Here is a 26,143-nt window from a genome sequence, read left to right as displayed (position 1 = left end):
TTTAGACCACCCATGTGAATTACTTTGACATGACATCCAACATTGCTGGGGCAGTTACAATGTGTTCTCAAATATGCAGCTCAATGCAAATAAGTAAATGTTTTCAAATTGTAATAATGATCTGCTGCTGTTTGTTGTTGAGTATAAAAACAATGCAGCTTTGAGCTCAGATAGTCTTAGAGGGTCTCCAAAAGAACTGCTGTTCGATGTGATGAATAAAGATCTTCATATCGGCCTGGTATGGAAACACCAATGCTCAAGAACAGAAAAGCCTACAACAGTGTTGAGTACAGCCTAGCCTCTCTCAGGAAAAACTCTTCCCCTCCATTGAGCACATCTACAAGGAGTCATTTAAAGGACTCTACAACTTATGTTCTCAGAGTTAGTTTATTATTTCCACTGGTCATCTTCTTTTGCACATTGGTTGTTTTTCATTGTGTAGTTTTTCATTAATTCTATTGTATTTCTTTGTTCTACTGAGAATGACTGCAAGAAAATAAATCAGGGAAATACATGGCAATGTACACACACTTTGATAGTAAATTTACTTTGAACTTTGATATTAAGCAGCTTTAGAGACTAGCGACTCAGATCAGTCACCTGCTACCAATTTCCACCCCCCCCACCAGCCTCCCAACAACCTTACAGACTTTGTTTCAGTCAATAAAGTTTGACAGTTCTCACCCTAAATTGCACCAGGCCCAAGCTTGTCCTGTCCAACCCATCCTCAATACAGTCCAGCCATTCCGATAGCAACGTAGTATACTCCAGCGACAAAGGGACAGACAGGCTAAGGGATCAGGCAAAGATCGACTAAATATGGGAAAATACAATATTATCCATTTAGGCAATAACTATACATTCAGTATATTGTCCAAACAAGAGATTTTTGGGCTAAAATAGAGATTTTAGCCTCCATGTCTGAAATGCACAGAAGTTTGAGATATTGTTCCATGAAACAAAATGTTTATTGACACAAGGGGTGTTGGTGGAGTACAAAAGGAGAATATGCGCTTCAGTTTTGAGACAGTTAGACCACATCTGCCACGTTGTCTGCAGTACTGATCTCTAAGAGAGTTAATGCATTGGAAGCAATTCAGTGTTTACCATTCTAATGTGGAACAAGCAGGTTGTCTTGCATAGGGAAGGCTGGACAGGCACTGTGAGTATCACTGAAGTAAAAATCCTTTACCTCAGTAAAGAGTTTAGTGCAGGGTGGGGTACTCCGTAACTCTGCATCTGAGTTCTGAAGTCCATTACTTAACTCAAGCAACTTCTTCCATAAAGTGTAATAAAGTGCAATTCAATTTCAGGTTCAATGTGCCAGTTAAACAAAAGAAAAGTTAAGTTGACCCACCTTTTTGGACTGTGTACAAAGGGTCTTGCTTGCTTGTTCTTGCAGAAATGTCTCTTTTTTTTTTTTTTTAAAAACTTTATTTTCAAATTTTTCAAAAAAAAAAAATCAACAAAAACATACCAGGTCAGACATGTGTAAAAATGAAATAAGCAAAAAAAAGGACATAACATTAGAGGGGTGCCTATTGTACAAAGTGCTCAAAAATATTAAACATTAAATCTCAAATGAGGGCTGTGAGAAATCAGCTGGGGGGGAAATTATTATTTCTTTTACTTCCCACCCCCTTTCTTTTTGTACTTGCACAGTTTTTTTTGGTTGTGGTCTTGTGTTTCTTGTAGTAACTGTGATTGCGCATAAGAAAATGAATCTCAGAGTTGTACATGGTGGCATATACATCTGGATAATAAATTTACGTTGAACCATCAATATTCAAGTCGTGCCTCCCAGGGTTCGTGCTAATATTTTTTGTGACCACCTGCTATTGTAACTCGACTACGTGCTGTGCATGACTGCAGGTTCTGTTTTTCCTAGAGGAACATTGTTTCACTTAGCTGTATACATGTGCATGATTGATGATAACTAAACTTGATTACTGCAAACCAACAGGGCTTACACATCAAGTGAGATGATCAAGGGCTTAGATTCACATTAAACAGCCTGTCCTGGTGTTGGGGGGACTGTGTGTGTGTGAGTGGGTGGATGGGAGGGAGGAAAAGGCTTGTGTTGCTACACAAGAGGTTCTGCAGATGCAGGAAATCTGAGTAACACACAAAATGCTGGAGAAACTCAGCAGATAGGCAGCATCTATGGACAGGAATAAACAGTCAATGCTTCAGGCCAAAATCCTTCATCAGGACTGGAAAGGAAGGGGGTAGAAACCAGAAGGTGGGGGGGGGGGTGGGTGGAAGGAGTAGAAGCTAGTAGATGGTAGCTGGGAGCAGGTGAGAGGGGAGCTGGGAAGTAATGGGTGGAAAAAGCAAAGGGCTGAAGAATTAATCTGAAAGGTGAAGTGCTGGAGAAACCGCAGGTCATGCAACATCTATGGAAATTAATTAAAAGTTGACGTTTTGGACCAAAACCTCTTTCCTCAGGACTGGAAAGGAAGGGGAAGACACCAGAATAAAGAGGTGGGGAGGAGAAGAAGAACAAACTAAGTGATAGATGAGCCCAGATGGTGGAAAAAGTAAAGAGCTAGAGAACAATGAATGTGCAGGAGAGCATTTTGCTGTGGCTGCTTGTGTTGTTCTGCTGAGCATTGTAGGCATGTTATGTTGATGCACATTTGTGGGCTGCCCCCAGCACATTCTTAGTTTGTGTTGGTTGTTAATGTAAAAGAACTTTCTACAGGGGCACACTTGAGAGCATCCTGACTGGCTGCATCACTGCCTGGTATGGGAACTGTACCTCCCTTAATCACAGGACTCTGCAGGGAGTGGTGTGGACAACCCAGCACATCTGTAGTTGTGAACTTCGCATGATTCAGGACATTTACAAGGACAGGTGTGTTGGATCATTGGGGACCCAAGCCATCCTAACCACAATCCATTCCAGCTGCTACCATCCGGGAAGCAGTACCACAGCACAAAAGCCAGGACCAACAGGCTCCAGGACAGTTTCTTTCACCAGGCCATCAGACTGATGAACTCACGCTGACTTGAGTGTACTCTATATTACACTGACTGTTCTATTTATTACAAATTATTATAAATTACTATGATTGCACATTTAGATGGAGAGGTAACGTAAAGATTTTTACTCCTCGTGTATGTGAAGGATGCAAGAAATAAAGTCAATTCAATTGACACATTTCACTGTATGTTGTGATGAACACGTGACAAATCTAAATCTGAAACAAAACTTCAGAGCTCACTTTGGAGTCAGAGAAGGACAAAATACCCAAGGCCAAGTCATTGCTTTAAATATACCCAAAGGTTGATAGGGTGTCAAAGATTACTGGGAGAAGACAGGAGAATGGGGTTGAAGAGTGATAATAAATTAACCATGACAGAATGGCAGAGCATGCTCAATGGGCTGAATGGCCTAATTCTGCTCCTATGTCGTATGGTCTTCAAATAGAGCAATAGTTTGAAAATGAGTCATCCCTTAACTCTGTTCCTGTACTATACAGCTACACGTGAATATGATCCTCCATTTCCACTGATTACAAAATAGCTGAAGAGATAAACATGTGACACAGCACATCTAAGAGACTGGAAAATGTTTAGCCTTCTGTTGAAGTTTCAATATACTGTATATCATGCTTTCCCCAGAGAAGGGGAAAAAAAACATTGGTGGAGCCACTGTCTTTCAGACAGTCTTATCTACTACCTCAGGCAGACAAGAACTACAAGGAAGTTATCCCTTGTGCCTAATTAGCATTTCCTGGTCAGGATTAATGAACATTCAACAATTTTAGCATTTGGTCTGTTGAAATTGCTGCTGCATTCACTACATTTCAGGGAAAAAAAGCTAAGCACTTGGGCCCTCAGACAAAATGCTACAGGAAGCCCTGATAAAATGCAGCATTATGTAGCAACAATCCAAAATACTAATCACAACTAATTAAAAACTTCAGGTTTGTGGTCATTTGCACTTAGCGTTGTAGAAGGTACCAGGAGCTCCATAATTAAAAAATTACGTGCCAGCATTGGAGACGGTCCAGACGAGGTTCACGAGAATTATCCTGGGAATGAAAGGATTAACGCACAAGTGTTTAATGACTCTGGGTCTCTACTCACTGGAGTTTGCAAGAATTGCGGTAGGGGAAATCTCACTGAAACCTATTGAATAGTGAAAGGCCTAGATAGAGTGGACATGGAAAGGATGTTTCCTATAGTGAGGGAGACTAGGACCAGAAGGCACAGCCTTGGAATTGAGGGATGTCCATTAGAACAGAGAGGGGGAGGAATTTCTTTAGCCACAGGGCATTGAATCTATGGAATTCATTGCCACAAATAGCTGTGGAGTACAAGTAATTGGGCATATTTAAAGCAGAGGTTTACAGGTCCTTGATTAGTCAGGATGTCAAAGGATACAGGGAGAAGGCAGGAGAATGGGGCTGAGAGGGATAATGAAATCAGCCATAATGGAACGGTGAAGTATTGACCAAATGGCCTAATTCTGCTCCCAGGTCTTATGGTCTATGGTCTTATAAAGACCAGACTCATTTGACTGACTTTGCCAAGATTAAATATTTAGTAGTATTTAGGAGAATTTATCTGCTTTTCAAAGTGCTGTGACACCTTTTGCAAGGCCAAAAAGGGAGGAACTGAAAGCTAAAACCTCATGTCTATCCAGATTTTGCACTCATGTCTGAAGGTTGAACATTAACTTCTAATAAGAAACAGTGTAGAAGGAAAGCAACAAACAAATACTGAAGGAACTCAGTCAGGCAGCATCTTGAGGTGAATAAACAGTCGACATCTTGAGCTGAGGCGCAAGGGCAATCAATATTTTTCAGTTTAGAGTGTCAACTATGTATTCCCCTCCATAGATACCGCCTGACTTGCCAAGTTCCTCCAGCAGTTTGTGTGTTGCTCAAGATTTCCAGCATCTGCAAAATCTTTGTTTAGAAGTGAAAGTTTACAGTTAACAGGTAGAGTATTGACACTCTTGTGATTGTAAAATTCATAAGGAGATCAAGTTTGGGTAAATTTGCATTTCAAGATCTGAAAAGTTCCCTTCCATGCTAATTCTCAGTTAAATAGAGTGAAAAAAATGAATGCCCATAAATAGGGAAGTACAGTATATAAATATCTAGACAAATTAAATGACAATTAGTGAGTTAGCTGGCAAAAACAGAAGAGACCATGTATTGAATCAAAATAATTAAAGTCAGTTGCAGAGTGCATACATACAAGAGGAAAATCTTTATACAGTATAGTCAAAGGAGTTGATAGCAATGTGGGGAGAGAATAAAGCAAAGGATTTGTATAAATAGGAGTAGATGGTCATGTAGCCTCGGTGATTCAAAGACCCTACTGCAGTGTCAAACAATTATAGAGTTTCAATGTGCATTTCTAAAGATATTCGCACAATGGAGAACAATGGACCTAACTCTGCCAACAGGTCACATTAAGATCCGGCTGGTATTTAAATATAGCATCGAATGTCTAGACTGACCATGGGGCTTGCCTTGCTTTAAACAATTCTGCTCTGATCAGCATGTAAATACAAATCCACAAGGATTCCAGGGCAGTGTGAACTCTTGACATATTAACTGCTCAAAATCAATCCCCATTTCTCAAATCCCAAACGCAAAGTCCACAGGACATTAGTATGTTTGCTGGTTGGATTCCATTATCCTACAGCATTGGGCTCAACAATCCAATTCACCGCAATATCACATACAACGATCACTCAATTGTTCACATTCTGAAATGCACTGAAAAATTTTAAAAACAAACTATGTCCATAAGAAATTTGTATGCTCCAGTTTCTTTTTTCCCCCCGATAATGCAAAGACTAAAGCTGTTCTGTGATTAGGCTAAGGTTAAATCGCTGGATTGCTGGACAGAGCAATTTGTTAGGTTGGAAGGGCCCGCTTTGTGTTATCTATAAATAATTTGCACAAAATGACCACGGTAGTGACAATGCAAATTAAAAGCAATATTTAAAACTCATGTTTTTACAAAAAAACATTTATAGCTTAAAAGGCCTCTGTCATTAATATTTCAGAAATTTTGTTTAATAAAATATTAACCAACTCATGGTGACCTCCAGTTAGGCTGAAGAACTTAACTGTTATTTGGAGAAAGGTAATAAATTACGTCATGAACAGATTCAGATGGGAGAGCAATGGATTGGCAAGATTTTCATTAAGATGCAAATACCATGGCCCAGATCACCCTCATCTCCACAACCAATAAGTCAGCTCATCTAGGACTTCATGCTTGTGCAGGTAATCAGAAACTGGATGCCAGCATTTCAATGGCCTAATCTTGAAATGGCATACTTGTGCTAACAGAGACCAGGATCTTTTATTTGAACTGCACAGAAATATTGTGGAAAGGATAAATTTTAAAATTTTAATATCTAAATTGTGAACTGGCATTTTAAGTAAACATTGAACCATTCCAAACTAATTTAATAATAATATACATTCAAAGGCCAGAAAGTTTTATACAGCAGTTATCAAATACAAAGACCCATCTTGCCAGATGCATATATTAAATATACTTTTGTTTACATATTTAAAGTGGTTAATAGGTTCTTGATTAGCAAGGGCACCAGAAAGGTACGGGAAGGAGGCAGGAGAATGGGACTGAGAGGGATAATAAAATCGGCCAAGGTGGAATGATGGAGCAGACTCAATGGGCCAAATGGTCCAATTTTGTTCTCATGTCTTATGCATCAGGGATCAAGGGTTAGCTCAGCAGAGGGTACCATGGTGACACAGTGGTTAGCGCGACACTATTACAGCTTGGGTGCGTACTGGAACTGAGTTCAATTCTGGTGCCATTCTGTAAAGGAGTCTGTGTATCCTCCTTGTAGAATACATTAAGTTTTCCCCTGGGAGCAAGCATTTAATCTCAGTCCAAAGACTTACTGGGTAGGTTAACTGGTCATTGGAAATTGTCCCGTGATTAGGTCGGGGTGGCGTGGCTTGAAGGGCTGGAGGACCTACTCTGTGCTGTATTGCTAAATAAACCAGCTGTATACAGAGCAAGGTTGACAGATACTGCAGACTTGGGTAATCCAGAAAGATGCAACTCAAAGTTCCTGCCATGGTCATGAAAAAAAGGAAACCTCTAGGATAGTAGATGGAATTGTGAAATGAAGATCTTCTTCCAAAAGATCAACAATGAGAAGCCATTACAAAATGACTTCAAGACTAAAACTTAAGAAGAAGCACTATGCAATCATAGGCCAAAATTTGCATTGTCACAAAACCTTCCCACATCAATCAAATCATGCAACCAAATCCTATTATCAAGGATAAATTGAATAGTGCGAGTTTAAGACAAGAGTCTCCAGTGATGCAGACACTGTTATTATACCAAAGACTTGGTGGATTTCAAAAAGACATCCAAAAAAAATCTAATGACAAATTTGAATTACGGAGACAGTAAAGCCCACGTCTGACACAAAACAGCACTTACTGGATTATGCCCAAGTCTGAATTCCAGCAGAAGGAGGCAAAATTACTTTGGCCTTCTGCCATCATTCCCTGCACAAAGCACTGAGGAAGTTCACATGAGGAATATTGACTTCTATAGCACATGGAACAGATTCCCTCTGGAAGGTAGCAAGTATTAAAATAGAACAGCCACTGCAAAACACTGGGACCCATGGTACTGCTGCATGGAACCCATAAAAGGAAGATGAGATCTTTCTAGTCTGGCGAAGGGTTACAAATGAAGCCGCCTAGTCACAGGTAGACAAAAAGGTATGAAGCAATTTGTAATTCAAACTGGCAACTGCAGCTGAAATCAAGATGTAGCGCTCTTTAAAATATAAAGTTACCCAGCTTTAAATACGCTTTTGCCAGCATGCTGGAGTACAAGTTCATTTAGAACAAGGCATATGTCAAAATGCACTGCAAACTATTCATGGAATGTTTATTGGATCATACAATTATCAATTGTACATGACAACACATGCCTGAACATCAATTTGCATACCATTCAATAGCAACTCTTAGCACCTTCACAGAAAACATTAAGGTATCACAGCTTGAGAGGCAGCAACAAGCAAAAACACAAACACAAGGAATTCTGCAGATGCTGGAATTTCAAGCAACACGCATCAAAGTTGCTGGTGAACGCAGCAGGCCAGGCAGCATCTCTAGGAAGAGGTACAGTCGACGTTTCGGGCCGAGACCCTTCGTCAGGACACTGAAACGTCGACTGTACCTCTTCCTAGAGATGCTGCCTGGCCTGCTGCATTCACCAAAAACACAAAAATGCCTTTGGGCTCAGAGGCCTTTCATGCCCCACAGGATACCAAACTTCAAAGAAAATTTGTTAAAGTACATACACGTCACCATATACAACCCAGAGATTCATTTTCTTGCAGGCATTCACAGTAACACAGAAAAACCAATAGGATCAATGAAAAACTACAGAAAGACAGACAAACAACCAGTGCACAAGACGGCAAACTGTGCAATTACAAAACAGCAAACAAGTAATAAATTTTGAGAATGAATTGTGGTGTCCCAAATACATTTCTGCCAAAATATTGTGAAGTGTAGACAGCAATTGCAAATAAATTTCCATGTTGAGTTTTAAGAACTAGTAATAGTAATACTCCATATCTGACTGTGCAACACGATAATACACCACAAAATAAGACTGATTATTTAATAGCATTTAAACTGAATTTCTGGCAGGAAATTTGAACTGCATTGCAAATGTGATTAACTACACTTGGTTTCAGTTTCTAGCTGTATTCTCTCAAGGAAATGACTTCTTTCCTCATATGCAATGCTCAAATGAATCACCTATTTGTAGGACAATGAACTCATTTCTGATTTGAGGATGACAGAGGTGTAAAAGATGGTCAGTGATGCAGATGGAGTGGAGGACCAGACACTTCTCCCTTTCCCCTCCCACCCAAGGGCAGAAATGGCTAATATGAGGGGTTCGGAGGAAAGCATATGGGGAGGGGGAAATTTCAGGGGCAAGTCATTTTTGCTTTAAACAGACCAGTGGGCGTGTGAAGTGCCCTGCTAGCGGTAGTGGTAGAGATAGATACATTAGGGACATTTAAGAAACAGGTAGGCACACTGACAATAGAAAAATGGAGGGCAATGTGGGAGAAATCTTTGAATAGGGTCAGAGTCGTCTCTATTTCCTGAGGAGACTGAGGTTCTTTAACATCTGCCGGATGATGTTGATGATGTTCTACAAGTCTGTGGTGGCCAGTGCTATCATGTTTGCTGTTGTGTGCTGGGGCAGCAGGCTGAGGGTAGCAGACACCAACAGAATCAACAAACTCATTCGTAAGGCCAGTGATGTTGTGGGGATGGAACTGGACTCTCTGACGGTGCTGTCTGAAAAGAGGATGCTGTCCAAGTTGCATGCCATCTTGGTCAATGTCTCCCATCCACTACATAATGTACTGGGTGGGCACAGGAGTACATTCAGCCAGAGACTCATTCTACCGAGATGCAACACAGAGCGTCATAGGAAGTCATTCCTGCCTGTGGCCATCAAACTTTACAACTCCTCCCTTGGAGGGTCAGACACCCTGAGCCAATAGGCTGGTCCTGGACTTAGTTCATAATTTACTGGCATAATTTACATATTACTATTTAACTATTTATTACTATTTTTCTATTACTAGTTATTATTTCCGTGACTAGTACTATTTACTAGTAGTAGTATTACTATTACTATTTATTATTTATGGTACAACTGTAACGAAAACTAATTTCCCCCGGGATCAATAAAGTATGACTATGACTAAGTTCAGGATAACTTATGGGCCAAATAGCCCTGTATTGTGCCACATTGTTTTATGTTCTATGTTCTTGTTAACCATCCGTACATTTAATGCAAATACAAGGGCAAAAGTGGCTTTAAAATCATTGCTGTTCCGCTGATTCAACTTTAGCAATGGCTATTTTGCCTCCAGTATTTGAATTGATTTGCAGACCAATTTATTCCTCGCCATTTCTTAAATATTCAGATGCCCATTAATAATATCATGCGTAGTTCTAGATAAGCAGTTCTCATTGTCTTGATACCTAGCCTTGAGTTCTTCAACTTTCTTTTCCCATGCAGTACTGTACACTTATTCTACAGCCAGTATCATTCATCTCCTGGTCTACATCTTGGTAGAAAGATGAGATTTCTCACACGTATATCAAAAAGTACAATACATCATTTTGCATCAAATCAGGGAAGGCTGTGCAATGCTTCTGGCACCAACACAGAATACCCACAACTCACTAACCTTAAAACAGTAGGCCTTTAAAATGTGGAAGGAAACCCACATGATCAAGGGGAGAATGCATATTCTCCTTACAGGCAACTGCAGAAATTGAACCCCAATCACTAATCACTGGCTAGCACTGTAAAGTGACTTTGTTCAGTGCTACACTACTGTGCTGCCCCTTGCCATTTCCCTGGGCCTTAAACTGGTTTTACTCTAACCTTGCAGCAATGTTATTGTCCCTAAACAAATTGCTCCTCTTTCCACAGATGTTGCCTCTCCTGACTGGCCTCTATTTCAGGGCCATTTTACTTTTGGAATGCAAGTGTTTATTATACTTTCAAATCCCCATTCGTCAAAATTGCTGCTCCAATCATAATCCACTAATCTCTTCCAGCTCTGCAACCCTTCAAGGTTTACTGTTCCAACTCTGGCTTGTTTCTCATCTGATTCTAAATAGTCCACTATTGGGGAGCGTGCCCTCACTATCAAAACTGCAAGCTCAAACAGTTTCCAGCAATAATACCAGTTTCTTTATGGTATTTCTTGGGTCAAACTTTTAACTGCTTTAAGTCAAAGCATATTATCAAAGTACTTAAGTCACCATATACTACCTTGAGATTCATTTTCCAAGTTCAAAGGAAATTTACTATCAATGCGTCACCATATACAATCCTGAGATTAATTTTCTTGCAGGAATTTCATGTAAATGTGCTCAGTGGTGAGAACTAGGACATTTCAACTACTTTTTGTAGGATTTTCCATTCAAGGGCATTTGTGTTTTCATACCAAGCTGTGATGCAGTGCAGGCATCTACAGTAGATCAAAGAAATATAACAGAGTTAATGCAAAACTACACAAAGGAATTAAAGTGCAAAAGACAAACTGTGCAAATAAAAAAAAGTAAATGTATAATACCGAAACCACAAGCTGTAGAGTCCCCGAAAGAGAGTCTGTAAGTTGTGGAAACAAATCTGCATTGAGGTGAGTAAAGCTATCCACGCTAGTTCAGGAGCACAGTGGGCAATGAACCTGCATGGGACCCAAGGCTCCTGTACCTACTTCCTGATGGCAGCAATGAGAAGAGAGCATGACCTGGATGCTGTTTTCTCGCGGCAGCGCTCCCTTGCGGCTCAGTATTAAGTGTCTGTTGAGCAAGACTCCCATGAAGAGTTATCAGGATGATAAATAGCATCAAGAGTAATGAAAGCTGCACCAGTGACATTCTGAACAAAATTAAACCACTGGATTCTGTAAAGAGAAACTAATATATGTTGTCAAAGAAAGCAATCTGACATTTAGTGCTTTTGGAATGGTGAACAAATATAAAAAAAAACACTCAAATGAGAACAAAGCATAAACCCACCTCAGGCCATTCTAAAAATGTTTCAGATTGAGTCCAGATGACTATGCTTCCTTTCAAAAATTAGTATACTTCGATAAAATCTATCAAATCCAAAGCTTTAATAGTAGCACAAATACATTTTTAATGCCTTTTCTTTTCCTGTTAGGCTTTGAGATCAATGTTAACACAAACTACAGCATATTGAGAGACAACCGGAAAAGAAAGTGATTGCAACTGACTTGTGGGGCCGCTGGGGCAGCAGGCTCAAAGGGCCAGAAGGGCCTTCTCCATAGTGCATCGCTAAATAAATAAAACTGACCAATACTGAATTCCTCCAGCATTTTATGGGTGCTGCTCAAACGCTGAAGAACTAACTCAGCCAGTTAGACGATGTCCACGGAAGGGAAAAAGAACAGTCGATGTTTCGGGCTGAGACCCTTCATCAGTCCTGACCACAACTGACATTTCAACCACTCTTCAAAATGAATGTTCTACATTTTTTACATGACAATTTTAATCCCAATGGGATATTGCTGTACAGGAATTGGGCTCCAATATTTCACCAAAGCTGCCAATTTTCAGATGCTGGCAGGCAACCCCTGTGTTGTAGCAGAGTTGTTTTCCTAGGAAACTCTCCTTATCTTGATTTACTGTAATGACAAAACTAGATCATCATGTCAAAAAAATGAGTTGTAAAACATTTTTAAAATTCTCTCCCACAAACTTAATAGAGCAAATTTTTTTTAAAGTAGCAATTTGCAAATTCCACAAGATTAAGTTTCCATTACTTAAAATGGTCACCTGTATTCACCGCTAAATATTTTAAGTCTGATGAGGGTCATGGCCCAAAATGTCAGCTCTTTATTTCTCTCCACAGATTCTGCTTGACTTGCCGAGTTCCTCCAGCATTGTGTGTGTTACTTGGGATGTCCAGCATCTGTAGAATCCCTTGTTTATGATCTGCTGGCATTAGCTTATTCAGATGACTGATTACACACGTCTGCTCAAAGCTTCAAAACTAATCATTGTAAGAGAAAAATCTCAATTTATCATGTCACTCACTCTGTTGCAGAAACTGCCCGAGCTCACATCAGTTCTCACTTCGTTTTCCAAAATCTTCAATTTCAGTATTTCTCCTATGGCAGCTTATAAACTTCTATAAAACCATACAATGAGCTTCACCATTTGTAGACATCAGCTGCTGCATTACATGAGAATTTGAGGCTACCACAAACAAGGGAAAACTACAGCAGGCAATTTAAATCAAATTGTGTGGAAGGATCCCAGACACTGGTCAAGGGAAAGACATTACTCTATTCAGATTAATACACCTGCTTCCTTGTTGCTGTCGTTATGTTAAGAGTACTGTCCACGACAGTGCAAGCCACACAAAGCAGGAGGTACTGCCAATATACTTTGCAAGATTACAATTTTAAGCACAACATGGCTTCCGTTCCTACTGATTCAAGAGCAGGATTCAGACTTTAAATCCTGGTAAAGCAAGAGGCATTATTCCAAAATGATTCCAAGGCTGCAACAGACCACATGTGTCAACAATGCACCACCCACCATCAATTCAGCTTTCAGAAAAGCAAAATTGATGTTCAACAGCTTTCAAAAATTACAAGCATTTGAGGCTGTATGTTTCCCACTAAACCGCTAAAATAATCAAAAGCCCCTGAAGTTGGTAATGATATGTCACAGTTGTGCAGTGTTTGTAGAAGGCAAGATTATCAGAATGTCATTAAACTTTCTCCAACAAGATACACCAACAAGGTCCATGAAACGATTGAACATGAACCACAATCTCCAGAACTTCTGTCATTGTGTGGACATTGAAAGGAAGTCCATTTCCTACAGTGCACTATCAGAGTCAGATTTATTATCACCATGTGACATGAAATTTGTTAACTTAGTAGCAGCAGTTCAATGCAATACATAACATAGAAATAATAAATAAAATATTATTCAGTATACTTTATACAATATACATATATTGAATAGATTAAAAATCATGCAAAAAACAGAAATACTAAATATAAAAAAAGTGGAAGTAGTATCCAAGAGTTCAATGTCCATTCAGGAATCGGATGGCAGAGGGGAAGAAGCTGTTCCTGAATTGCTGAGTTTGTGCCTTCAGGCTTCTGTACCTCCTACCTGATGGTAACAGTGAGAAAAGGGCATGCCCTGGGTGCTGGAGGTCATTAATAATGGACGCTGCCTTTCTGAGATATCGCTCCTTGCAGATGTCCTGGGTATGTTGTAGGCTAGTACCTAAGATGGAGCTGACTAGATTTGCAACCCTCTGCAGCTTCTTTTGGTCCTGTGCAGTAGCACCCACCCCCCCCCCCCCACCCAATACCAGACGGTGATGCAGCCTGTCAGAATGCTCTCCACAGTACATCTATAGAAAGCCTTTGGATGACTGATGCAATAATGTTTGAAAAGTCAATAGATTAAAAGATAGATTACCTTTATCACATGTACATTGAAACACATGATGAAATGCATTATTTTGTGTCAAAGTTCAGTACGTTTATTATCAAAACATACTGCATACAACCTTCAGATTCATCTCCCTATAGGCAACCACAAAACAAAGAAACCCAATAGAACCAGTTAAAAAGATTATACACCAAACATGCAGAGGAAAAACAAATTGGGCAAACAATAAAAGTAAACAAATTAATATTCAGAATTGAAGTTCACTAAAGTGAGTTCACAGTCACGACACCGGTCACAGCCAATTCAGGAGCCCATCAGTTGTAGCTCTCAGCTGCAGTTTAATGCAAAGATGAGTAAACCTTGTTGAGCAGCAAGCTAAACTCCAGCTCGCCCTCTCCTCCGGCCCCGACATCTTGACCTTTTTAATCTGGCCCAGCTCTGCCACTTCAAAATGTTTTCAGGCCCAGAGCACACAGAGGAAATCCACAGAGTCAAATGAGAACATACAAACTCCTTATAGATAACACTGGAAATGAACTCCAAAGCCCCAAACTGTAATAGAGTCATGCTAACCTCTACACTACCATGGCACCCCTTCCACCTGGACACAGGAAACTACACCATACAGAGCTGGAAAACCAGAGGTTGCCTTCAATAACATTTGCCAATTTCACCCCAACACGGACAAATAGGTGCTCCACTTTCCTCTCAATCCAAAGGTGCACAGATAGTAGGTTAATTGGTCATTGTAAATTGTCCTGTGATTAGGCTAGGGTTGAAAAGGTGGCTTTCTGGGCAGTACAGCTCATTATGTGATGGATAGTCACTCCTTGAAAAGTGGGCCCTTGACTGTTTACTAATTGGCTTTCTAAATTACTGCACCTGCCACTGGTAAGATCACAAACAGCTGTAAGTAAACTTCGAACTAAATTTATTTAGTTTCTGGTCATAAAAGGAGGGTCATAAAGGAGGGAAATCAGTCTTCAGTTCATAATGCAAATAGAAAGCAGTAATCAGCTTGAAGTTAAAACACACTTTGCAAACAAGCACTGTCTGTGGAAGCAGATGTTAGTCACTACACCTGCTTTATTGCTGTTCAAGAGGTCAGAATAAAACAACAGACTGTTAATTGGGGTTGTTTCAAAAAAAAAACACAAGCTGACTCTCAAGTTGCTTAGTTCAAGGAAAATTGCAGAACAGATGGATGATACCATTTAATATAACAATAACTGATGTTTATAGTTGGAAGGTTTGTGTACTCAAGGAAGTTAGCTTCCCCACATTTACAGTATTAACGGAGGTAGCTGAAGAGGTATGGCTCCCAAAAAAAAAAAAATTAGACCGTTTGTGCTAAAAGGATATCTGAGGAAATATCATGTGTGTGAAGTCACCCAAGTGGTAGAAAAGAGTACAAATACCTTATAATCTTATAGCAGTTTTGTTTATTTGGACTGGGGTATTAAACATCAAGAAGAAACATGGAAAAAAAACAGTAAACTAGAATCCATTACTCCAGCTTCAGTATCTGCAACAGGCAATGTATTCATCTGCATTATGGCATGTCTTTTTAGTTTTAGGAATTGTACCTGTGTTTTGGAAATCTTTTGTCCTCTGCACCTTAGAAATGCTTTATCCTTTATGCTTTTGTGTCTTGGAAGTAGTTTGCGAATCAGAAATGGTTTGTAGTTTGGAAATGTTTATGATAGTAATCCTGAGTTTTTAAATATGTTTGAAGAGTGCTGTTTGCATTTAAATGTATATCACTAAATAAATGAACTTTATTTTAAACTATTTTGTTAGCTGGAGGTATCCTCTCCTTGGTAGGGAGAGGGGAACAAACACTCAACAGTGGGCATTGGCAGCTAAATTTGGCGTGGAGAATAAACAAGGAAGATTGGATAGTTACAGTATAATCTCCCTTTAGTGAATACTTGTGGCTATTTGTATCTGATAAGAACGTAAGCCAGCAAACCTAATACACCTGTGCCAGAAGGGCCTGTTCCATGCTACATCTCTAAATAATAAGAACAGGGTATTGTGCCAAGATGAGCCCAGCCTCAGGGTGGAGGAGCAACGCCTTTTTCCTTCTGAGTAGCCTCTAACGTGATAGCACAAATATCAATTTCTCCTTCCAGTGAACAAATTCCACCCCCTTCCTCAATTTCACACTCTGACCCTTTACCTCTTCTCACCTGCCTATTACTTACCCCTGGGTCCCCTCCTCCTTCCCCTTTTCCTTTGGTCCACTCTCCTTTGCCATCAGATTCTTTCCTCTCCAGCCCTTGACCTTTCCCACCTATATGGCTTCACCCATTACCTTCCAGCTAGCCTCCTTCCCCTCTTCCCTCCTCCTCCCAACCTTTTTATTCTGGCATCTTCCCCCTTCCTTCTCAGTCCTGAAGAAGAGTCTCAGCCCGAAACATTGGCTATTGTTGATTTTTTTTATAGGTGCGGCCTGACCTGCTGAGTCCCTCCAGCACTTTGTATGTGTGTTGTTTTGGATTTCCAGCATCTGCAGACTTTCTAGTGTTTATAAAACAGGATTTTTTTGGACTTCACTTTGGATATTCTGGCCCCATGATCAAGAGGAAACCAGCTGATCTGCCATCAATTACACTTTAAAATTTACAACTAAAACATTAGTTTCATTTCCAGCATTATTACAAAACAGATGAGACACTTACATTATTGTCTCCACACAGTGCACCACTCTGCACAAGAGGGCATCGATGGAGCTTCTTGCACCACTGAGAGTGGTGGGGACTTTGTAGAGAGCATAACTTAACAGCACTGAAAATCATGAGCTTCCTTCAATGAGGAGCCAAACTTCGAGGACTCAAGCTCCATTAAAAGGCAATTGAAGTTTATCAGAAAAGATTAGCTGGCCAGCAAAAGGTACTTCAATATCAATTCAGAACTACTTAAATTCAAGAGGATCAACTAGAAGTAGAAAATATCTTTAAGCAGTTGATCACTGAAAGCACATTAAAGTCTGCCGAGAAACATTCTTACACAAGACAAGATTTCACATGGAAGATTTAGCAGATCGCTACGAAAAGGTGACTTTTAATAATGCAAGGGCATTTTGGGGGGGGGGGGCAGGGGGAAGAAAATGAGGAATTCCTTCTCATTCAGTCATGTACCTTTAGAAGATGTACAGGGCCAAGTCTTTAAATATATTCAAGCTAGAGATAGAACTAAACTATTGTCTTACAATGGATGGACAAGGAAGTGGAATTGAGGCCAAGCTCAGGACATGATCATACTTAATGGTGGAATGGGTTCAAGAGACTCATCTCTTGCATTCTTAACTGTAAAAGTAATAGCAAAGTCTGGTCCTATTTGCATCACTGACCAATAGATGCATGCATAACTATGACCAATAGACCACAATGTTGCCTCTTGAACTTCAGGTATTCTTTCTTTAAAAGTGCTTTGCGGCACTGCAGCCAATTTTTATGATTGACATCCCTGGAGGCTTGCCATGAACTGCAAACTGTTTAAAGCTTGTGGCACTTGTAACTTAAGTGTCCCTGGAGGTGGACCCACCCTCTCAATGAGAATCATAAGTTAATATCCTGGTACAACAGAAAGCATCGGAAATGCTGCATACACAGTGCCCCCAGCATTATCAAAAACCCCTCCCATCCTTCTTACAACCTCTGACCTCCTGCTGTCTAGCAGAAGAACTAGAACTGTCAGGCTGGGTAACAGCTTCTTCTCCAAAGCTGTTAGACTTTTTAACACACAGCCTAAATGCCCTGCCATCTTCCCCCCCCCACACTACTCCCCAACTCAGATACTCAGCCTGCCCAAGTCACTTTTCATCTTTTATGGCTGCTGTTTCACATTTATACAACTGCTTGTTTTAATATAATAGTGTCAGTAACACTGTACAGTCTTCCCTAAACTTGTCCTCACACTATCAAGCTGTCAATTTCCAGGCCATGCTACTCAGGGACTTATGCTAATATTATTTTGAGACTCTGTGCGCTGGATCGCAACTACATGTGCTGTGTATGACTGTATACTGTGTTTTGCATCTTGGCCCAAGAGGAACAATGTTTTGCTGAGATGTATACATTACTATGTTTGAACGACAATACACTTGAACTTGAAGTCAGTGCTGAGTCTTTCTGTTTATAGCCCCAAGAGACTCACTGACCTTAAGAAGCTGATACCAATATAGGTATTAGTAGATCACAGACTGTGAGGAATAGTGAAAGATGTGTGTCATCACTGAGACTGGTCCATACCAATAGAATGGAGCTAATGTAGACACCAATTTTAGAAGTCTGCAGAAGAAATGATTCAATACAGCCAAGGCTCCCAAGACTCAAAATCCAGCCCAAGTTCAGCTTGGCCGAGCACAATTGTAAACAGGAAGGACTGAGCAAAGCTGAAGTGGCCACCTGATGTAAAATTGGCCGCTGAACATTTAGGCTAGCTGCAACTGTGGTAGCATACAGCATCCCAGCCCGGACAAGTTAATGGCCCCAGAGGGGAATTTTACATTAGCTTTATGAAGATTAGCATTATTTATCACGCGTAATAAATATAAACAGTGAAAAGTGTCACTTTGCAGCAAGGATCATGTTGGGCAACCCACAAGTGTCGCCACACTTCTGCTGCCAACGTAGCATACCCGCAATGCTTAACCCTAACCATACGTCTTCACAATGTGGCTTTCTTCCCACATTCCAAATACGTATGGTTAGGGTTAAAGACCGGACCACCCAAGGAGACACGGTGTGCAAACTCTTTACAGAATCAAGCCCCAGTTTCACAGCCGGCTCTGTAAAGTATTGCACTAACCACTATGCTGCCTAGTCTGGTATTTACTGTCTGGTACGATAATCGACTGGTTAAAAAAGAATCTAACTGAACAGGGTTAATCTTGAGAGCAACGGCCAAGATGTTTGAGGGGAAAAAAAACAACAGGTTAAAACCTGCTTTGGAGAGATGGGCTCCTTACAATTGCAACACTAAGAAAGGCAGAGTAACAGGTTTAACTTAACACAAACTAAACCAACAGCAACAAAGAGAATGACGTGCATACTGGTGACAATGGGTTGCCAGAAATGCAGAGTCACGCTACTGTGAAAATGTACAAACACAATCAGCACTAGGACAAGTTCCTTCCAATACAATGAATTGTGCATGCCTCAAGGAATGTTTATGGCTTGTGTGGACCACGATGGATGGGTCTGGGAACTTATGAACAAAATCTGGTGCAACCACTCAAACATGACAGATCTGCTGATTAAAGTACAACTGATCACAGACGGCACTCTTAGCACATTAGTGTTCTCAATACCACAGACCAGCAAAATGTTATGTTGACAAAACCACCAACAACCTGCCCTTTACGTTTAAACATCCCCCTCAAAGTTGCACTAAGCAGCTTTTTGGGGCATTTCAAAAATCTGGTGCAACTTAACTTCCAGGAAGCTTTATCTACAGCTTCTCTTTGAAGAGATACAGTACAACCTGTGGAGTTGTTCCCATGACACCAAGAATCTTTTCTGCCCCAGAAGCCCTAAAAGTAGAGATGGATGCCTCAAAGAAGTGGTATCCATCATAAAAGACCCCCACTACACAGGATATGGCCCCTGCTCATGACTAACATCAGAGGGGTACAGGCACACACACATTTTAAAAGCAGCTTCTTTTCCTCCAGATTTCTGAACAGACAATGAACCCATGAACACTACCTCACTATTTTGTATACATTCCTTATTGCAATTCATAGCATATTTTACAAATTGCGCTGTACTGCTGCCATAAAGTTACGAACTTCATGATATATGTCTGTGATAATAAAACTGATCCTCATACAGTTTTGGACAGCCAATTCTGTAAATTACCCGAGAAAACTTGTGCACAATTTCAGATGCCTCGTGCTCAATACAGAACATATTCACAGCAGCTTTGACTCATCATTCACACCCATCAACCATTACTTCTCCTTCAGTTAAATTTGCATACCCACCCCTAAACCACATACAACCTATAGTTGGATTCCCATGGAGAAATACTGTAAAACTATGACAGAAAGTGACAAGCATAAACCAGCGCCTTTATCCCCATTCCCCCCACCCACCCCAAGCAGAAATGATAGAAAAGCAGAGGTAGACTTTTTTTAAAAATAACAGTTGTAGTACACGGAGCACACTGCCAGAGGTGGCAGTAAAGGCATTCGACAGATTTGAAATTCTCAGATAGGGATATGGATGACAGAAAAATGAAGGGCCATGTAGAAGGGCAGGGTTAGATTGATCTTAGAGTAGGTTAAAAGTTCAACACAATATCATAGGCCAAAGGGTCTGTAACTGTGTTGTAATGTTCCCTGTTCTCTGAACTGCTACAAGCATGTCTCATTTACTTGTTAAGTCTTGTAACAGTGATTGGCACCCTATTCAGATCTATTGTACGTCTTAGATTCCTGCGAAACATAGAAAATAGGTGCAGGAGTAGGCCATTTGGCCCTTTGAGCCTGCACCGCCATTCAGTAAGATCATGGCAGATCATCCAACTCAGAACCCTGTACCTGCCTTCTCTCCATACCCCCGATCCTTTTAGCCACAAGGAACCCTGCAAGAAAATGAATCTCAGAGTAGTATTTGGTGACATGTACTTACTTTGCATTTCGGAATTTGTTCTCTCTCCCCCCCCAATCCCATTTAAAAAATGGCCTACACCTTAAACGGCATAGATCGAGTGACTTTTTCCTCCTGGGGGGGCTAATGGGGGGCATAATTTAAGGTGATTGGAGGGAAGTACAAGGAGGATGTCAGAGGCAAGTTCTTCATAGAGTGGTGCGTGGAACACTGCCAGGCGTGGCAGTAAAGGCAGATGCATTATAGGCATTTGAGATTCTTGGATGAAAAGTGGAGGAGAGGGTCAGATCGATCTCAGTGTCAGTTAAAGGGTCAGCATTAAATTGTGGCTGAAAGACCCATACTGTGCTATATTCTAACTGATGATACCCCACCGTTTGGGAAGTGGTGACTGACGAGCCAGATGCGGAAACTGCGGGAGTTCTAAAACTCCCTTGACTGGAAAAAGCATCCAAAAAAAAAATGCGAGTTAAGCATGTTAGAATATTACAAGAATTATATCCAATATCTTGAAAAATCTGCCAATTTAGCAGAGCTCCAAGATTAGTTTCACTTGAATTTCATCATAGAACGGATGAAGAATTTAAGGGAGAATCTGAATCAGGTTTAGTATCACTGGCATATGCACTGAAATATGCTTGCACCAGCAGTACAGTGCAATGCATAATAAAACTATAACCGCAATATAAAAATAAAAAATGAAATTCGTGCAAAAAGAGAAAAAAGTGTACATGGGTTCACTGTCCATTCAGAAATCTGATTAATTCAAGGTTACGCAAATATTACTGCAACTTACATTCACACAATGAACCCAGAGACAAATTTATAATTCCTTTCCAAGATTTTTTCCCTTCCTCACCCTTCTGCAGTTACTATTTTTAGCAACACTGGAAGCTCCAAGCCAAAAATACACACCAGAGTTTAGAAAAAATACACAAAGAAACTCCGACCAAGCTGCAGATGCATATACTGTATACATTCCCCAGCTGTGGAAACTACTGAACACAACTGCAGGGAACATAGATCTGAAGAGGTTTGGGTCTTAAAAGGATCTACATATGCTGTGTTGCTACACTCAAGCAAGCAGAAGTGTGGGAAAAGTACTGTACGTACGATTGAATACAGCAAATGAGCACAATTGGACAAACTTGGGTTGCACTCTCTGGAGAGGCAGGGAATGAGGGGAGATCTGATAGAGGTTTATACGATTATGAGAAGCAGAGTAAACAGCCAGCATCTTTTCCCCCCCATGGTAGAAATACCCAAAACATTGAGTACATGCGTGTAATTTGAGAGAGGTTATTTCAAAGGAGATGTGAGGAGCAAGTGCTTTGTATTAAATACACAGAAGAATGGAAGGTGCCTGTGGTAAAGACAGATACATCAGGGGCATTTAAGACACGTTTAGACAGGCACATGTATGTGAGGAAATGGATATTGCGTAGGCAGAAGGAATTGGTTGGCCATTTGATTACTAATTGTTTGGTTTGGCACGGCACAACACTGAGTCGAAGGGCCTGTTCATGTGCTGTACTGTTCTATGTCATATGACACAAGACTGAATCACAGGAAAGAAACTATTGATGCTGGAAAAAAAACTACTGGAGAAACTCAACATTTCAGGCAGCATCTGAAGAGGAAAATGGAAGTCGATGTCCAGAATCAAACTTGTTATCACCAGCCTGAAGTTTATTGCGTGGCAGCAACAAAAGACAAAGTGACCATCTATTATAAAAGTCATTAGCGCAAAAATAAGGAATAACAATGTAGTGTTAGTAGTAGCCCGGATAAGATCGTAAGACATGGGAACAGAATTAGGCCATTCAGCCCATCAAGTCTGCTCCATCATTCAATCATGACTCCTTTATTATCCCTCTCAACCCCCTTCTCCTGCTTTCTCCCTGTAACCTTTGATGCCCTGACTAATCAAGAACCTATCAACTTCCACTTTGGAACATGCAGCCACACTTGTGGCTTCCTTGCTGACTGTAGCAATGAATTCCACAGACTGACCATCCTCTGGCTAAAGAAATTCCACCTCATACCTGCTCTAAAAGCCGGCCGGAGGTGTAGTGGCATGAGCACTGGAATCAGAGGCGAATGGTCCTGGGTTCGAATCCGGCCGGCTCCTGAACACTTTCCATCCATGTTGGGTTGAGCGTCAAACTAGCAACTCAAGTCTCGTTAAAAAAAAACTGTCAAATGCTACGGAAGCAGCAAAAAATGCCACCTGATGCACCACGAGGCGCAAAAAGGAACAACAACATCTGTTCTAAAGGGACATCCTTCTAATCTGAGGCTGTGCACTCTGGTTTTAGATTCCCCCACGATGGGAACATCCTCTGCACATCCACTCGATCCAGACCTTTCAACATTAAATAGGTTTCAATGAGATTCTCTTTCCCACCCCCAGTCTTCTAAACTCCAGTGAATACTGGCCAATATCATCAAGCACTCCTCAGATGAAGCATCTTCCCCATCTACAGATGCTGCCTGATCTGCTGAACCTATCCACAGATAGCTTTGGAAGCATTTGGAGAATGCACTCTGTAAGTAGAAATATATAGGCTGGAAATGTTTTGTGGGGACCAGCAGTGTCCAGGTAGGAGCAAGCCACCTACAAAGTTAATTTTAGAGCGAGGGTATTGGATAGGATATTGACTGGCTTGAAACTTAATACGTACTGCACTATCACATGGACCAGCTTCCAGTCTACACATTAAACCGCAGTAGCAGCTGCCCTCAAGTGGACAGAAGAAATCCTACCACACCATCTCGAAGAGCAGGCAAATTCAAATCCCCATCATCCAGGGAAAGTTTTTTCCTCTCAGACAACATCACTTAATAGGTTTAGATATTGAGGACATTTAAAACATGGGTTTGGAAACGAAGGTGGCGCGCCCAGCACCGTGTATCACATTTCTGGACGTGTCAAGGCTTTAGGAGAGGGCGTGTGACAAATCTGCTAAAATAATATAGAAAAGGTAACTTCGATTATAGAAAGCAAAACAGAGAAGTTGGAGTTGTTGTTCTTGGCATAAAGGAGGTTGTAAATAGACCAGCAACAGGAATTCGGGGGTCCTCTGTACCGCTTGGCAGAGGGCTCAAGGGTTAGTGGACAGAGACGGCAGGAGGTAAAGGGACCATTAAGAAGTGACAGAGGGACTTTACAAAGTTAACTAACTGCATGGAAAGGACGTGCAGAGTTTTTGTTGTGAGTTAATGGTAAGCATCTGCATCACTGACAAGGGTCAGCACAGACTCAACGGGCCGATTTATTATGAGCATCCCCCCCAGATCCGTGCACTAAACGGCGGTCGCACCGTCCCGGAGGCCGCCGCAGACATGCAGAGCGGCGCCTGCGGATCACGCCGCTGTCACGGCCCCGAGCTCAGGGTGGGAGGGTCTCGGCCGAGCAGCGGCAGCAACAGTGGGGAGCGGGTCCACCCGAGATCCGGGGGGCCGCCGACAGCGACACAGCTCCGCCACACGGCCCGGTCCCGGGGGCAGGAACCGAGCGGACCCCCTGTGAGGCCGAAACCCATCCTCCAGTCCCCGAACCCCGCGGCGCTCCCTCTCCCCGGTTACCTGCCCGGCTCCCGCCGTCGCTGCTCAACGCACAGCCGAGAACCCGATCGATGCACAACGATCGTTTATGGCGGCAACTCGTTCCCACCCCCTCTGGCCGTCTTTTATCCGCCGCCAAGCTCTGCCCGCCGCCGTATTACCCACAGTCAATGCGCTCTGCAAATCCAGCACCGTATTACCCACAGTCAATGTGCTCTGCAAATCCAGCACCGTATTACCCACAGTCAATGCGCTCTGCAAAACCACAGTCGTATTACCCACAGTCAATGTGCACTCCAAAACCACAGTCGTATTACCCACAGTCAATGTGCACTGCAAAACCAGCACCGTATAACCCACAGACAATGCGTACTCCAAAACCAGCACCGTATTACCCACAGTCAATGCGCACTCCAAACCCACGGCTGTATTACCCACAGTCAATGTGCACTGCAAAACCAGCACAGTATTACCCACAGACAATATACACTGCAAATCCAGCACCGTATTACCCATAGTCAATGCGCACTCCAAAACCACGGCCGCATTACCCACAGTCAATGTACACTGCAAAACTATGGCTGTACTACCCACAGTCAATGTGCACTGCATCCACGGCCGTATTACCCACAGACAATGCGCACTCCAAAACCAGCACCATATCACCCACAGTCAATGTGCACTGCAAAACTACGGCCGTATCACCCACAGTCAATGCACTCTCCAAAACCAGAACCGTATTACCCACAGTCAATGTGCACTCCAAAACCAACACCGTATTACCCACAGTCAATGCGCACTGCAAAACCAACACCGTATTACCCACAGTCAACGCGCACTGCAAAACCAACACCGTATTACCCACAGTCAATGCGCACTGCAAAACCAACACCGTATTACCCATAGTCAATGCGCACTGCAAAACCAGCACCATATTACCCACACGTCCTCACCTACCACCCCACTAGCCTCCAGATCCAACACATTATCCTCCGCAACTTCCACCACCTTCAACAGGACTCCACCACTAAGCACATCTTTCCCTCTCCACCCCTCTCTGCCTTCCACAGAGATCGGTCCCTCTGCGACTCCCTGGTCCACACATCCCTCCCCATGGATCTCCTACCTGGCACTTATCCCTGTAAGTGCAAGTGCTACACCTGTCCCTACACCTCCTCTCTTGCCACCATTCAGGGCCCCAAACAGTCCTTCCAAGTGAGGCAACACTTCACTTGTGAGTCTGTTGGGGTCATCTGTTGCATCCGGTGCTCCCGGTGTGGCCTCCTCTACATCGGTGAAACCCGACACAGATTGGGGGACCGCTTTGTCGAGCACCTCCGCTCCATCCGCCAAAACAGACAGGATCTCCCAGTAGCCACCCACTTCAACTCTGCTTCCCACTCCCATTCAGATATGTCCATACATGGTCTCCTCTCCTGCCATGATGAGGCTAAACTCAGGTTGGAGGAGCAAAACCTCATATACCGTCTAGGTAGTCTCCAGCCCCTTGGTATGAACATAGAATTCTCCAACTTCCGGTAATTCCCTCCCCCTCCCTTCCCCTATCCCTATGTCACTCTGCCCCCTCCCCCAGCTGCCTACCTCCTCCCACTTGGTTCCGCCTCCTTCTACTACCCATTGTGTTTTCCCCTATTCTTTCTTCACCTTTCCTGCCTATCACCTCCCTGCCTCCCTTCCCCTTTATCTTTCCCCTTACTGGTTTTTCTCCTGGAACCTACCAGCCTTCTCCTTCCCACCCTCCCCCACCTTCTTTATAGGGCCTCTGCCCCTTCCCCCTACAGTCCTGACGAAGGGTTCCAGCCCGAAACGTCGACAGATCTTTTCCACGGATGCTGCCCGACCTGCTGAGCTCCTCCAGCGTGTTGTGAGTATTGCTTTGACCCCGGCATCTGCAGATTATTTTGTGTT

At 42.0% G+C, this 26,143-nt stretch overlaps 1 protein-coding gene across 1 annotated transcript in view; it reads right to left on the bottom strand.

Annotated features, from left to right (window-relative positions):
* spsb1 (splA/ryanodine receptor domain and SOCS box containing 1) overlaps positions 1 to 24,342 on the bottom strand; it is a 79,707-nt gene extending 55,365 nt beyond the window's left edge. The window contains exon 1 of the mRNA XM_072245041.1: positions 24,236 to 24,342. The gene's annotated coding sequence lies outside the window, so the exon portion shown is untranslated. The remainder of the gene's footprint in view (positions 1 to 24,235) is intronic.
* Between the last annotated feature and the right edge of the window lie 1,801 nt (positions 24,343 to 26,143).

This window comes from Mobula birostris, chromosome 27 (genome assembly GCF_030028105.1).
Source record: "Mobula birostris isolate sMobBir1 chromosome 27, sMobBir1.hap1, whole genome shotgun sequence".
NCBI classification, from domain to species: Eukaryota; Metazoa; Chordata; class Chondrichthyes; order Myliobatiformes; family Myliobatidae; genus Mobula; species Mobula birostris.
This window is presented reverse-complemented; position numbering and strand designations above follow the sequence as displayed.